Source organism: Schistocerca nitens, chromosome 7 (genome assembly GCF_023898315.1).
Source record: "Schistocerca nitens isolate TAMUIC-IGC-003100 chromosome 7, iqSchNite1.1, whole genome shotgun sequence".
NCBI lineage: Eukaryota > Metazoa > Arthropoda > Insecta > Orthoptera > Acrididae > Schistocerca > Schistocerca nitens.
This window is the reverse complement of record NC_064620.1, coordinates 518,577,663-518,592,574: the sequence shown is the minus strand read 5'-3', so window position 1 is coordinate 518,592,574 and position 14,912 is coordinate 518,577,663. Positions and strand designations below refer to the sequence as shown.

The window sequence follows — 14,912 nt, the reverse complement described above, 5'->3', positions numbered from 1 at the left end:
TAAGTCTTCACGGACTATAACGACACCGGCTCTCCGTGGCAGGGATTATGTAACTGGGTTATGCAGACCAGAAGGTAAAGATGTTATCGTAACTACGCGTGAATAAATGAGGTCATATTGCAATTTCTTACCGGTGATGTTTTCTTTTTTTAATTCTTTTTCTGATATTGTGTGTTTCCCCAAGAATATACTGCATGCTCAACCACAAAATTTAATTTTTTTCAGATATGTTGAATTATTAATTATAATCACGTGCGTTAGCGCTATATTAATAATCTTTCCACATTTTGGGCTATAGTAATGTAATAATGTTTGAAAGTTATTTCCACCATTTGACTGTACGTCTTCTTTATTTTACACTTCTACTTGGTTTCGCCCTTAAACCTTTGTCAAGTACAACAATGTTGGGTTTATAGTTAAATGATGTCATCGCCAAGAAGACTTTACTCAACAGAGTCTAATTATATACCCGACGTAGTTGTACTCCATTATGACTTCACACTGAAATCATGATACTAATATAAAAATAAAGAAGCTATGCTGTCAGATGGTGGCTAATACCATTCGAACCCACAATATTGCTTCCCGAGTCGACGAGTCATGTTCCGACTAACTGCAAATAACATCTACATGAATGAATGACTTACACTGTTGGTTAATTTGAAAAGAAAGGGAAGCACCGACATTCTGGCACAGACGGGCTAATCGTGACCGATCTACCACTTGTCACCGTCCGCCGATGGCGTCATTCGGATGCGGTACGTAAGATTGGGCGTCAACACAGCGCACTCCAGGCCGCTGTCGGTTTAGCACATCTGGTGTCGTTACTTCTCATTCAAGTAGCTTCGCAATCGGCATCACGAGACTGAGTGCACCTCGTTCCAGTTGTCCCCCCCCCCCCCAATAAAAAAAACCGTGACAGTACCGGAAATCGAACCTGCGTCCTCTACCAGATCGCCATCCACACTAATGGCTCAGCTACAGAGGTGGACTCTTGCTTAATTTAACATTACCTTATTTCAGAATCATCACCGGTATTAATCCTAAAGGTTTGGTGATTTTGCAAATTTGGTACATATCAAATGAAAAATTTGTGAGGTACTGAAAGCTCATATCTACCCTATACGCTGAATACTGTGTGGCACGTGCCCCCGGACTCCAACCGCGTGCTGATGTAGTCGACGCCGTAAAGCTGCTACTGCCACAGCTCTCGCGGCAGAGTAGAGACACGATGCGATATAACGCCAATCCCCGTAGATTAACGGGAGGAAAAAACCTGAAAAACTTCCGAAAAGGCGTTCCTCGCGTAGTCGTTGTATCTCAATTACAAGTCCGCAGCGTTTCCACTTATGCGAACTCGTATAATTGATGCTTTTTATTATTAATATTGTATTGTTAATTGCCGGGATTTGCAGTAGTTATTAATTCTTTTCTCGTTCGCATAGCACACACCACTGATTGCGAGGAAATACTTTAGTTAACAGTTTTTTCTTACGCTGTTGTCTCGTTGCTATGGAACTGTTGTGCTGGTATGCAGCGAGATCCAGAGATACTCTTTGATTCAGTCTTTGTAAGATTGCGTCGTAATACGAAAATATTTTAAAGTTCACTTCTCAGTCTTTCATGAGTAGTCGTTGATTTAGTCATTTATCAAACTATTTAATGATGTAGTCCACACCGGGTATTTAACTGGTAACGAACAGTTTATTGTTATTTTGTCACTAAATACTTATAACTCCCGCACCACACGCACACGGAATGGCTCTGAGCACTATGGGACTTAACATCTATGGTCATCAGTCCCCTAGAACTTAGAACTACTTAAACCTAACTAACCTAAGGACATTACACAACACCCAGTCGTCACAAGCCAGAGAAAATCCCTGACCCCGCCGGGAATCGAACCCGGGAACCCGGGCGCTGGAAGCGAGAACGCTACCGCACGACCACGAGCTGCGGACGCACACGGAATAGTTTAGTTAAGTCAGTCCGATTGAGTTATAGTTTCTTGGCAATTACCACAACTCAACACTTTGGCGTAATTGTTTTATCTTCATGCTGTCGTGTACTTGGGTCCTACTCAAGACTAATTGCATGTATTCTTTCATAGAACTTTCACTTCTCCTTGAGGTCCAACTAATTTAAAGTCAAGTCCAATGTTGACTAATTCCGTTATTAGATTTCAATTAACCCGTAGTGCACGGTTAAATGAATCTATCTGTTCCTGTCTCAGTGCATAAAATCAGTTTATTAAGCCGTGAATTCCGGCACGCAACAAACACTTCTAAACTCGAAAACAATCTCGTCACGATTCGCAATCTCAATAATTCAGATCAGAACTGCTCTCGTACGTCTGCACTGGATGAGTTCTAGCAAGCGACTTCTTCTGTGGAGGAGCATTGTAGGCGCATTGAATTTCTTCGTTGTGCTTACAACTCTCTTCCACATAAAAGTTATCTCTGATGACATTACTTTGAACTTAACTTTTGAGATATTAATTTCACATTTGTCGCATGGATATTTGTCCATTGCTGAAATACGATGTTTCTTCTTTCTCTTTCGCTAACAAATATGCTCAGTGGTGTCCAATGCAGTTGTTGACAAAACTCTTTCGTGTTATCTCATCGGCAAAGATGTCGTAACTGCCAAGGTAATTTTCCCTACTTCATGTTCTTTCTTAATTGACTTTAGGGTGGTCGTTGGGGCGTTACAATACTACCAACTTAGTGAAGAGCAATGTTTGGCGTATTCGTTTACAGTGCTCAGATACCTCTAGCTGTGTCATGATAAGAAATCAGCGCCTGTATCTTATTCATTTCCAGTGACCGAAGAATCTCAATACTGTCCATTATAATTATCCGGGCTGTTATGCCGTGGTCGGTTGATGAATTCCGTATTGTTTCCCAACGTTTCGTCTCCGACTGCGGGAGACATCTTCAAGGGGGTCCGTTGCTCGATGGAAGGTCCAACACACACACTGGCTCGCTACTGACTGCCGCTAAATTCCGTGTCCGCGCGCCCCCGCGCCGCGTTGTGACGTCACGTGTTTTGAAAACGTCAGTGTAATTGGCCGCTGTCCGTCGCCGTCGATCGCCGTTGCCATCACCCAGTAGTGGACGAGTGGTACACATCTTCTTTAACACCGGCATCCATATACCGTTTAATTTGACGCCCTCCTCCTTTCGGTTGAAATTATTTGGGTGTTTAGCGATTTCGATTGCCTCCCTGTAGAGCCTTTCGTAGTATCCGCTCGTGGCCGCTAGTACTTGCGTCTCCTCGAAACGAATATTGTGGTTCCCTGGCTGGAAAGCATGCTCCGCAACAGCTGATCGTTCCGTTTCTCCTCTTCTACGATTTCCCTTGTGCTCCTCCAAACGTTTAGAAACAGTTCTTTTGGTGGTACCCACATAAACATCACCACAGCTGCATGGGATCCTATACACTCCAGATTTTTCCAATGGTTTGCGAGCGTCCTTTATTTTACAATTTCCATTAGCAACTTTAGCCCATATAAAAAGATACTCATCGGCATTTAGTTTCTTCTTCCTTCTAGTACTCAACACAAATGGCATACTGGGAACACCATATGGGACTTTTGCTAAGAGTCCTGTTGTCTCTGCTATACTCCATGTCTTCCATGTAAGAATATTTGCATCTGGAAAAGCTTCAAGGCCACCATAATCACAATGGTTGCCCCATACTACAGCAAGTGTGAGCCATGTACTACCTCCAAAAACGGCTTGTACATCACATGTGAAGTTCAAACGGAGTCCACGAAATACGTTTGGACCTCCAATTAATTGTTGTTTATTGAACTGTCCAGCAAGATCAATATCTATCGCCTTCAGAGAACGATAAACAGGAACTCTGCGCCGCCAGCGACGATGGTAACCACGTCGCCGAGGCATTGCTGTGGCACGTTAATACAGGTGTTAAAGAAGATGTGTACCACTCGTCCACTACTGGGTGATGGCAACGGCGATCGACGGCGACGGACAGCGGCCAATTGCACTGACGTTTTCAAAACACGTGACGTCACGCCGCGGCGCGGGGGCGCGCGGACACGGAATTTAGCGGCAGTCAGTAGCGAGCCAGTGTGTGTGTTGGACCTTCCATCAAGCTACGGACCCCCTTGAAGATGTCTCCCGCAGTCGGAGACGAAACGTTGGGAAACAATACGGAATTCATCAACCGACCACGGCATAACAGCCCGGATAATTATAATGGACATGATATTTCCGGCCGTGAAATTTTACATTTTAGAATCTCAATACTGTCATCTGAATTTAGGGGACACTGAAATCTTCATCCATATCTTTTTGTCTAATCCACGGGCAGCAAGCAGGAGGGAATATTAATAAATGCAATGTTTGTGAATTTCGCCATTAAATCAATACCGAGTAAACACTCCAGTCTCAATGATTTAAATACGTTTAACACTGTTTCAAACAGTTAAGAGAATTCGTCTGACATAGCCAGCAATACTACATTCGTGTCGTTGTTTCTATAACGCTGACAATTTATGTTGTAATACTGGCGTGGTATTAGTTACCAGTGAAGTAAGCGTATGATAAAACGATTATTGTAGGATATAGCAAAAGTATTCCACCTAGTATGCGGTTCACACCATGATTCAGCCGATCTACAGCAACAGCTTCCAAAACCACACACGGAATTTCCATACCCTCCCGCTCACTGCACGCAAATTGTTAGTCCTACAAAAAAGAGAAGGAACAGGAGAGTTTACTTGAAAGTTTGATGTAGTTAAGTTTTCGAATGGGGTATGTTGTCGCCGAAGGACATGGTTTCCGAGTTATTCAAGAAAAACATGTATGAAGGTCACTTTTTTACGTTTTCCTTGAATGATTCGGAAAGCACTGCCTCTAGCGAAAATGTATCCCAGTAGAAAATTTAACTACATTAAATTTCTTACAAAAATCTCCCTCTTTTGTAGGACTAATAGTATGCACGCAGCAAGCGAGTTAAAATGAAAATTTCGCTAGTGGTTATTGAAGGCGTTGCCAGTCGCATAAAACACATAGGTAGAGGAAGCTGAATCATCCTGTTTATGACGCTGGCGAAATAACCTCACAATTCAGGTGGTGCCGTGTTAATGGTGTTGAACCTTCCGTTCAATTATTCATGTTTGTTATGTAATGCCACGAAAACTTTGCAGTAAATGGGGAGACTGGAAGAAGCCGACTTCAGGGAGGATCAGTTTGGGTTCTGGAGTATGTAGGGACATGCGAGGATCTACTGACATTAACGCTATGTTAGAAGATAGGCTGCAGAAAGGCACTCCTAGTTTTATAGCACTAGTATTTAGAGAAAGCCTTTGAGAATCTTGTTTGGAATACACTTTTTGAAATTCTAAAGGGAGTTAGGATATGTACACATTCAACATTGCAGATTTAAGAAACGAAGAGAGGCATTAATTGAAAAAGTCGTGAAACAAGGTTGTAGTCTATCCTCGAAGTTATCGAGTCCAAACAATGAGCAAGCAGTATAAGAGACCAAGAAGAAATTTACAAAAGGAAATAAAGTTTAGATAGAAGAAAAAAACCCTTGAGGTGTACCAGTGACATTCTAATTCTGTCTTGGAGAAAAAATGACTGGGAAGTATCTTGAAAAGAGCTTCTTCGATAAATAACCACAAAAATTAGTCATGCGTAATGTCATATAGTCTGATTAAATCATGCTGAGTGAATTACATTGACCGAAGTGGGCCTATAGGGAATGTGAAATGCTCAATTGCAATAGCAACAAAAACTTTCCTGAAAAAGCGAAATGCGTTATCTAATATAAAGTTAAATGTTAGGAAGTCTGCTCTGAAGAATGAAATGTGTTCGCAGATTGCTAATAGGATATTTCTGCCACACCGAGACTCGAATCCGCACTTCCCATTTATTGTGAACGGTCGCCTTACCCAGTGTGGCGATCCGTGTACGCCTCGCGAACCGTTCCAAACTTTCCTGTGTTAAAGTGCACCCGTCCCACAGTACTCGCACACCGTTCGTGTGAGTCCCACGTAGGGAGAGAGAATGTTTTTCTCGTCAGTTTGCATTGCTTTGGCATGAAACACAATTAGTGCCTTGTCTGTATTCGACAGTGTCTGTATACAGGGTGAGTCACCTAACATTACCGCTGGATATATTTCGTAAACCACATCAAATACTGACGAATCGATTCCACAGACCGAACATGAGGAGAGGGGCTAGTGTAATTGCTTAATACAAACCATAAAAAAATGCACGGAAGTATGTTTTTTAACACAAACCTACGTTTTTTTAAATGGAACCACGTTAGTTTTGTTAGCAGATCAGAACATATAGACAAATACGTAATCAGTGCCGTTTGTTGCATTGTAAAATGTTAATTACATCCGAAGATATTGTAACCTAAAGTTGCCGCTTGAGTGCCACTCCTCCGCTGTTCGATCGTGTGTATCGGAGAGCACCGAATTACGTAGGGATCCAAAGGGAACGGTGATGAACCTTAGGTACAGAAGAGACTGGAACAGCACATTACGTCCACATGATAACACCTTTTTATTGGTCTTTTTCACTGACGCACATGCCGGCCGCGGTGGTCTCGCGGTTCTAGGCACGCAGTCCGGAACCGTGGGACTGCTACGGTCGCAGGTTCGAATCCTGCCTCGGGCATGGATGTGTGTGATGTCCTTAGGTTAGTTAGGTTTAAGTAGTTCTAAGTTCTAGGGGACTGATAACCACAGCAGTTGAGTCCCATAGTGCTCAGAGCCATTTGAACCATTTTGAACTGACGCACATGTACATTACCATGAGGGGTGAGGTATACGTACACAAGTGGTTTCCGTTTTCAATTACGGGGTGGAATAGAGTGTGTCCCGACATGTCAGGCCAATAGATCTTGAATGTGGTGGCAATCATTTGCTGCACACAATTGCAATCTCTGGCGTAATGAATGTCGTACACGCCGCAGTACATCTGGTGTAATGTCGCCGAATGCTGCCACAATACGTTGTTTCATATCCTCTGGGGTTGTAGGCACATCACGGTACACATTCTCCTTTAATGTACCCCACAGAAAGAAGTCCAGAGGTGTAAGATCATGAGAACGGGCTGGCCAATTTATGCATCCTCCACGTCGTATGAAACGCCCGTCGAACATCCTGTCAAGGGTCAGCCTAGCGTTAATTGCGGAATGTGCAGGTGCACCATCATGCTGATACCACATACTTCGACGCGTTTCCAGTGGGCCATTTTCGAGCAACGTTGCCAGATCATTCTGTAGAAACGCGATCTATGTTGCAGCTGTTTGGGCCCCTGCAATAAAGTGAGGACCAATGAGGTGGTCGCCAATGATTCCGCATCATACATTTACAGTCCACGGTTGCTGTCGCTCTACCTGTCTGAGCCAGCGAGGATTGCCCACGGATCAGTAATGCATGTTCCGTAGATTCACTGCCCCGTGGTTTGTGAAACCCGCTTCATCGGTAAACAGGTAGAACTGCAACGCATTCTCTGTTAATGCCCATTGACAGAATTGCACTCGATGATTAAAGTCATCACCATGTAATTGCTGATGTAGCGACACATGAAACGGGTGAAAGCGGTGGCGATGCAGTATGCGCATGACACTACTTTGACTCAGTCCACCGGCTCTCGCAATGTCCCGTGTACTCATGTGTGGGTTCATGGCAACAGCAACTAACACACCAACTGCACCCGCTTCTCCTGTGACGGGCCTGTTACGAATCCGTTTGAGTGCTACTACCATACCTGTTGCATACAGTTGGCGGTAGATGTTTTGCAATGTGCGGCACGTTGGATGCTCTCTGTCCGGGTACCGTTCTGCATACACCCTGCAGGCTTCAGCTGCGCCGGCCGATGTGGCCATGCGGTTCTAGGCGCTTCAGTCCGGAACCGCGCTGCTGCTACGGTCGCAGGTTCGAATCCTGCCTCGGACATGGATGTGTGTGATGTCCTTAGGTTAGTTATGTTCAAGTATAAATCTAGGGGACTGATGACCTGAGATGTTAAGTCTCATAGTGCTGAGAGCCATTTGAACCAATTTTTTTTTTGAGCTTCAGCTGCATTTCGTCGACACTCGCCATAGATGAGTATCCTCCTTTTCAGAGTTCGAATACACCATGGTCACAGTTCCTACAACACTACATTATCACAGACGTCTGGTAACACGGTGTACTACAGTTGGTCTGCGTGCGGAGACGAATGCAGAATAACAATAGCACAAGCGCTACATGCGGACTATGCGACAGCTAGACCAAACCACAACAGTGCACTACAGCCACACTCGTAAACACGGTCGTCATCGTAAACATGTCCCTGCAGGTGCTGCTCGCCGACCGTGGATCGTGTTTGTTACAACACGCAACTGAACGTCGGAGGTTTCAAGCGTCAACTTTAGGTTACAATATCTCCGGAAGTAGTTAACATTTTACAATGCAACAAACGGCACTGATTACGTATTTGTTTATATGTTCAGATGTGCTAACAAAACTAACGTGGTTCCATTTAAAAAAACCTAGGTTAGTGTTAAAAAACATACTTCCGTGCATTTTTGTATGGTTTGTATTGACCACTTACACTAGCCCCTCTCCTCACGTTCGGTCTGTGGAATCGGTTCGTCAGTATTTGATGTGGTTTACGAAATATATCCAGCGGTAACGTTAGGTGACTCACCCTGTATATCGATGCAACTGTCTGCAGGAACAGACGCTGCTGACAATGTACAGCCGTATTAAATCATGGAATGTATTCGCAAATTACGAAGACATGAGCTGTATGGTTTACTATGGACGTATGAAAATTTTTGCCGGATCGCAACACGAACCAGAATTCCCTGGTTATCGCAAACGGTCGCCTTAACGACTTCGGCTATGCGAGCACGTCTCCCGGACAGTATTGAGATAACACTTTCTTTAAAACAGTGACTTTAATTCGGTAATTTGACCTACGAAAGCTGCAACGCAATTTACTATGACATTTCACAGTAAATGAGAGATAAGTAAATCTGAATTAACTGTTTTGTATTACCAAGGCTACAAAGAAAATAGAAAACGGTTTATCATTTTGAACAATCCAGATTTACAAGTACAAAATACGAAACTTCAATAATTTAAGCCACAATTTACTTCGATGCGTAGGAGTGTATATCAAGACAGTCAGTCACGTACACATTAATAAGAATAAAAACATTTCTGTGCTCCTCATGTACTGCATAAAATTTTGTTTGCTTGTTTTTAGTGTCCGGTTCTAACTTTCTTGCCCTTTCCTTTCATCAGTTCTGTACGTATTTCCCATGACATCTCTCAACTTCCATGGATAACTTCACTTTTTTTCCGGGTGTTCCACTGGTCTTCTGACATAACACGCGGAGCTACCGTACTGGACAACTTCTGCACTAACATTTTTCTTTTATTGGTTCAAATGTCTCTGAGCACTATGGGACTTAACATCTGTGGTCATCAGTCCCCTAGAACTTAGAACTACTTAAACCTAGCTAACCTAAGGACATCACACACATCCATGCCCGAGGCAGGATTCGAACCTGCGACCGTAGCAGTCGCGCAGTTCCGGACTGAGCGCCTAGAACCGCTAGACCACCGCGGCCAGCTTTTCTTTTATTGCTGTGACATTTGCACTTACTGTTGTGATGTTAGAAGACCATTTTGGCTGTGTATCACATAAAGAAAAGTGTGTGATGACAATTGGAGGAGAGCTGATATGACGGACGGGGGAACTGAAAATAAAAACAGTTGACATATATCCGCCTAGCGATGATGAATCAATAGTCATAACTGCGGAAAAATGTGATATCACCGGAGAAGGTAGTTTTACGGATTCTGTCAGGAAAATTTCGTGAGCTGCCAACGTAAGACATGCTGTGAGTCCTGTTTCTGTTGTTCCGAAAAGGCACTTCATTCAGTGGTGCGTACAGACGTGTAGCGTGTGACAGCGCTCCGCTTGTAAGCGTACTGGAGTGTACACTGGTGCGCTACTCGGGCGTAATTACAGCTGTGTAACCATCTTGTCCAGATAACCAGTTAGCCTTGTCGGTACAAGATCTATGCCGTGTTCATACGCGTGAGTTAGTTAACGTTGACGTGCAGCTCTACGAGCTTCGTGACGTCACCTCCTGCCATTCCCCGTTCAGATGCAATTTCGTTATGTGAAACGCAAAATAAATTCGTCTATGTTTCTGAACGTGATACGTTAAGCAGAACCAGTAAAACGCACAAGCAGAAATTAAGAGACCACGTACTGTATTTGTCGTTTTTAGTTGAATCTCACAGTTGGCTTATATTACAAATTGATGTAATATTTACAAATACCAGATAAAAACAGTTTTTAACAACAGTTCCAAATTTCGTGCTCGGGACGAAAATAGGAACTTTACAGGGAACGAAATTACAAACATCCCCCGCTACAGCAACATAGACTAATCCCAAGACTATAGCGCCCACACACGAGAAACTACTACACACGATTGAAATACAGCCCGTCCGTCGGCCGTCGTAATTTAATATATATTATTATTGTTATTCTTATTATTTGATTGTTGCCGACTTACGTGGTGGGCCTTAATAAAAATGATATTTAAGTTGAACAATGTAATAAAACTTTTCATATTAATTTCCCCGGCTAGTCAGTTCACTTTAAAGCAAGAAATCTTTAGTTATTAATTAAAATTGCGGCCCACACACGCGCGAGAGTATTTTGCTTACCTCCGTTAACCATTGTATTGTAGTCAGAGTCCTGGCTCTGGGTCTCGGCTATGGTACTGAAAATAAGAATCTTAAAGCTAAATATTTTCTGCAACGTCGGGCGGCTGTGGAGAAAAATTAATATTATGCTAATAGCGGGCGAGTTTTCAGCTTCCGCTAATTTTTTTCATAAGTTAATATCGCCACGTAATGGCGTCGTTGGCTGCATCGGCCGCTGCGATTGTTGAGCTGTAAATTACTTGAATGCAGGTTAATTCAAGGAAGGCGGACATGAAATCGGGATCACCTCTTACAAATTAAAAGTGCACAATAATATTAAATCATTATATTATATGTTTAACTCATACAAATATGCTTACATTTGCCAGCACTCGAAAGATGTCCGTCGACACACAATAAAGACAAGAGAAGAAGTAATGAAGACGACTAAAAAATTAACAAAAGAGCGTATCTTGTCGTCTCTCAGATCATTTTGTCATAAATTATTTCTTTGCATTTGAAACTTGGACAGAGAAATTATTATTTTACGGCTACATGAAAAAAAATCTCTTACAAATTATGAATGTCTTCTTTATAAATAATTTAAAGTCTTTTCGTAATATGGCACTGGGGACGCTATATGTTCCACTGGTCTTCTGACATAACACGCGGAGCTACCGTACTGGACAACTTCTGCACTAACATTTTTCTTTTATTGGTTCAAATGTCTCTGAGCACTATAGGACTTAACATCTGTGGTCATCAGTCCCCTAGAACGTAGAACTACTTAAACCTAGCTAACCTGAGGACATCACACACATCCATGCCCGAGGCAGGATTCAAACCTGCGACCGTAGCAGTCGCGCAGTTCCGGACTGAGCGCCTAGAACCGCTAGACCACCGCGGCCAGCTTTTCTTTTATTGCTGTGACATTTGCACTTACTGTTGTGATGTTAGAAGACCATTTTGGCTGTGTATCACATAAAGAAAAGTGTGTGATGACAATTGGAGGAGAGCTGATATGATGGACGGGGGAACTAAAAATAAAAACAGTTGATATATATCCGCCTAGCGATGATGAATCAATAGTCATAACTGCGGAAAAATGTGATATCACCGGAGAAGGTAGTTTTACGGATTCTGTCAGGAAAATTTCGTGAGCTGCCAACGTAAGACATGCTGTGAGTCCTGTTTCTGTTGTTGTTCCGAAAAGGCACTTCATTCAGTGGTGCGTACAGACGTGTAGCGTGTGACAGCGCTCCGCTTGTAAGCGTACTGGAGTGTACACTGGTGCGCTACTCGGGCGTAATTACAGCTGTGTAACCATCTTGTCCAGATAACCAGTTAGCCTTGTCGGTACAAGATCTATGCCGTGTTCATACGCGTGAGTTAGTTAACGTTGACGTGCAGCTCTACGAGCTTCGTGACGTCACCTCCTGCCATTCCCCGTTCAGATGCCATTTCGTTATGTGAAACGCAAAATAAATTCGTCTATGTTTCTGAACGTGATACGTTAAGTAGAACCAGTAAAACGCACAAGCAGAAATTAAGAGACCACGTACTGTATTTGTCGTTTTTAGTTGAATCTCACAGTTGGCTTATATTACAAATTGATGTAATATTTACAAATACCAGATAAAAACAGTTTTTAACAACAGTTCCGAATTTCGTGCTCGGGACGAAAATAGGAACTTTACAGGGAACGAAATTACAAACATCCCCCGCTACAGCAACATAGATTAAACCCTTGACTATAGCGCTTACACACGAGAAACTACTACACATGACTGATATACAGCCCAGTATCTGAACACAAATCAGTACTCGAAGTAGGAAATATGAGCTGTTAATTTGACAGCTGCATTAACTCATCTCAGCATAAAAAATTTAATTCCGTCGTACGACGAAGCTACAGGTGCTGCACACGACAGATTCTCTGAACAAAAGAATGGATTGAGGTTACAAAACCGAAAATTCCCATGGGGACTAAATTAGGAGCAGACGTTATTACGGTTCCTTACCTTTTAATAACAACAAACTCGCACAACATTCACAAAGTCATAAATTACACAATATATAATCGAAGTGAGTACTCGTCATTAACAGTATCTCAACAAACAGTACAATTGGCTATGGCTATGAGGATGAAAATGATGGGATGACTGTTTCCTGCAGACGATTCTGCCGAACCTTCTTTCGTTTAGCTTAGTGGATTGTCTTTCCCTTTCTGTCTTCCCTCAGTCACCTCGCGGTGGTTTGAGAGTTCTACCAGTGGAACCACGAACAGTACCGAAATAGTTGTCGACGGTTGACAGCAGGTGCGATCAGCCTGTGGTTATGCACCTTCCACTCTCTGGAATGTTACCTATAAGGCCGAAAGCCCATCCACTAGGCCGCCACTCATGAAGAGTATTCTTTATTAAACGTATCTTGTAATCATAATGAGATTTTCACTCTGCAGCGGAGTGCGCGCTGATATGAAACTTCCTGGCAGATTAAAACTGTGTGCCGGACCGAGACTCGAACCCGGGACCGAGTCTCTGTCCAGCACACAGTTTTAATCTGCCCGGAAGTTTCATATCTTGTAGTTTCTTTCATTCCTTGCCATTTTCGTAGTTCACGGTTTCCACGTTACCTTGTTCCTCCAACGTTATCTGTGAAATTTGGAAATTGATTGATGTGACAATATAAACATCTCTACCCAAGGTTGTTTTTTTTTATTCCCCCCCACCTCTCCCCCCACGCCACCTTATTTTTATCCAAGGCCCAGAGTGGACACAAGGCTTGATATTGATCCTTACTGACAGACTAGTAAATTAGTGTGACACTTATTTACAGTACTTTGGTCCACGGACGCATTATACAAACATAACAAGTGGCTGACAAGTGATAAAAAAGCTCAGTATTCAATATGCTGACCAGTACAACGCCATTCCCCTTCCGAAGTTTAGTGCCTCTAGACTTTTCAATTCCTTTGTCTCTAGGTGTTATTCTTACGGACAATCAAACAAAATAAAGTTCAAATGTGTGTGAAATCTTATGGGACTTAACTGCTAATGATAGCAGCCCCTAAGCTTACACACTACTTAACCTAAATTATCCCAAGGACAAACAAACACACCCATGGCCGAGGGAGGACTCGAACCTCCGCCGGGACCAGCCGCACAGTCCATGACTGCAGCGTCTTAAATCGCTCGGCTAATCCCGCTGCCCTTGTCAAGGGCAAAAGGAATTCGATACGTTGGGGTGGGGGGTGGGGTGGCATAATAACCATCAAACCGGAAAATGCTGTTCAAAATAGCAACACTGTACAAATCACTCCTTTGGGTTACTATGTTTCTCGAAAAGGAAAGCAAAAAGCTCTGACTATCAGGTTGCAGAAGACGCCACGTCTCTAATACATTTCGTTGTCGATAGTATGGATACATCAAGTTTCTAATGATTACAGTCAACATACGTCATTCAGAACAGGGTTCAAGACACCGGACTCACTTAAAGAAAGCAGGATAATGTAACAGTTCAGTAACTTGTAGTTTGTGGCTGCAGAACACACTACTTGCACCAAATTCCTTAAAACAACCGACACAATAAATACAGACCTCCACAATGTGTGCTCCAACTTTGAATGCATTAGATCATCCAGTCAATACAACATGATGAAAAGGACCTTCTTCCCATATATTGTTCACTCTCATCATTTCCAGCACGAACATTGGTTACTGCCTCACGAAGTTTCAGTTACCACCATCAAAGCAAAGTTACATCCAGCACCTATGAAAGCTACCCAGACGTTCTGCTAGTGGTTGAGCCTCACAAATCCTCTCCCCCCTAAGTGTGGACAACAACTTATCAAATTGTTAGTGAGGTACAGTACACTGGCCAACTCCTACTAGATTCACACACGCCACGGTGCTACAAGCAGCCAGTGCGTATCGCCGGTTCTTGGAAAGTGGTGCAGTACACTCTTCCCACTGACTCTAGAGTCAGTAGTAGCTTCGAAATAAGCGGGCAGCGGGCACGAGACGTTCAAGACTTTATCTTAGTTTTAGGCCATAATTAAAGAGAGCGGCCATTCAGCACCAATGTATAATTTTGTCAAAATCTTACTCGATTCCCTAACGATAGTTCAACGACGATACCTTACTATAGTAATAGCAACGCCAGTGAACAGTCAGTTCAGCTGATCGAATCTGATAAATCGTTT

At 43.0% G+C, this 14,912-nt stretch overlaps 1 protein-coding gene across 1 annotated transcript in view; it reads left to right on the top strand.

The window, feature by feature from the left end:
- The window catches only part of LOC126195717 (uncharacterized), a 611,971-nt gene that overhangs the window by 95,093 nt on the left and 501,966 nt on the right, over positions 1 to 14,912 (top strand). The window lies entirely within an intron of this gene.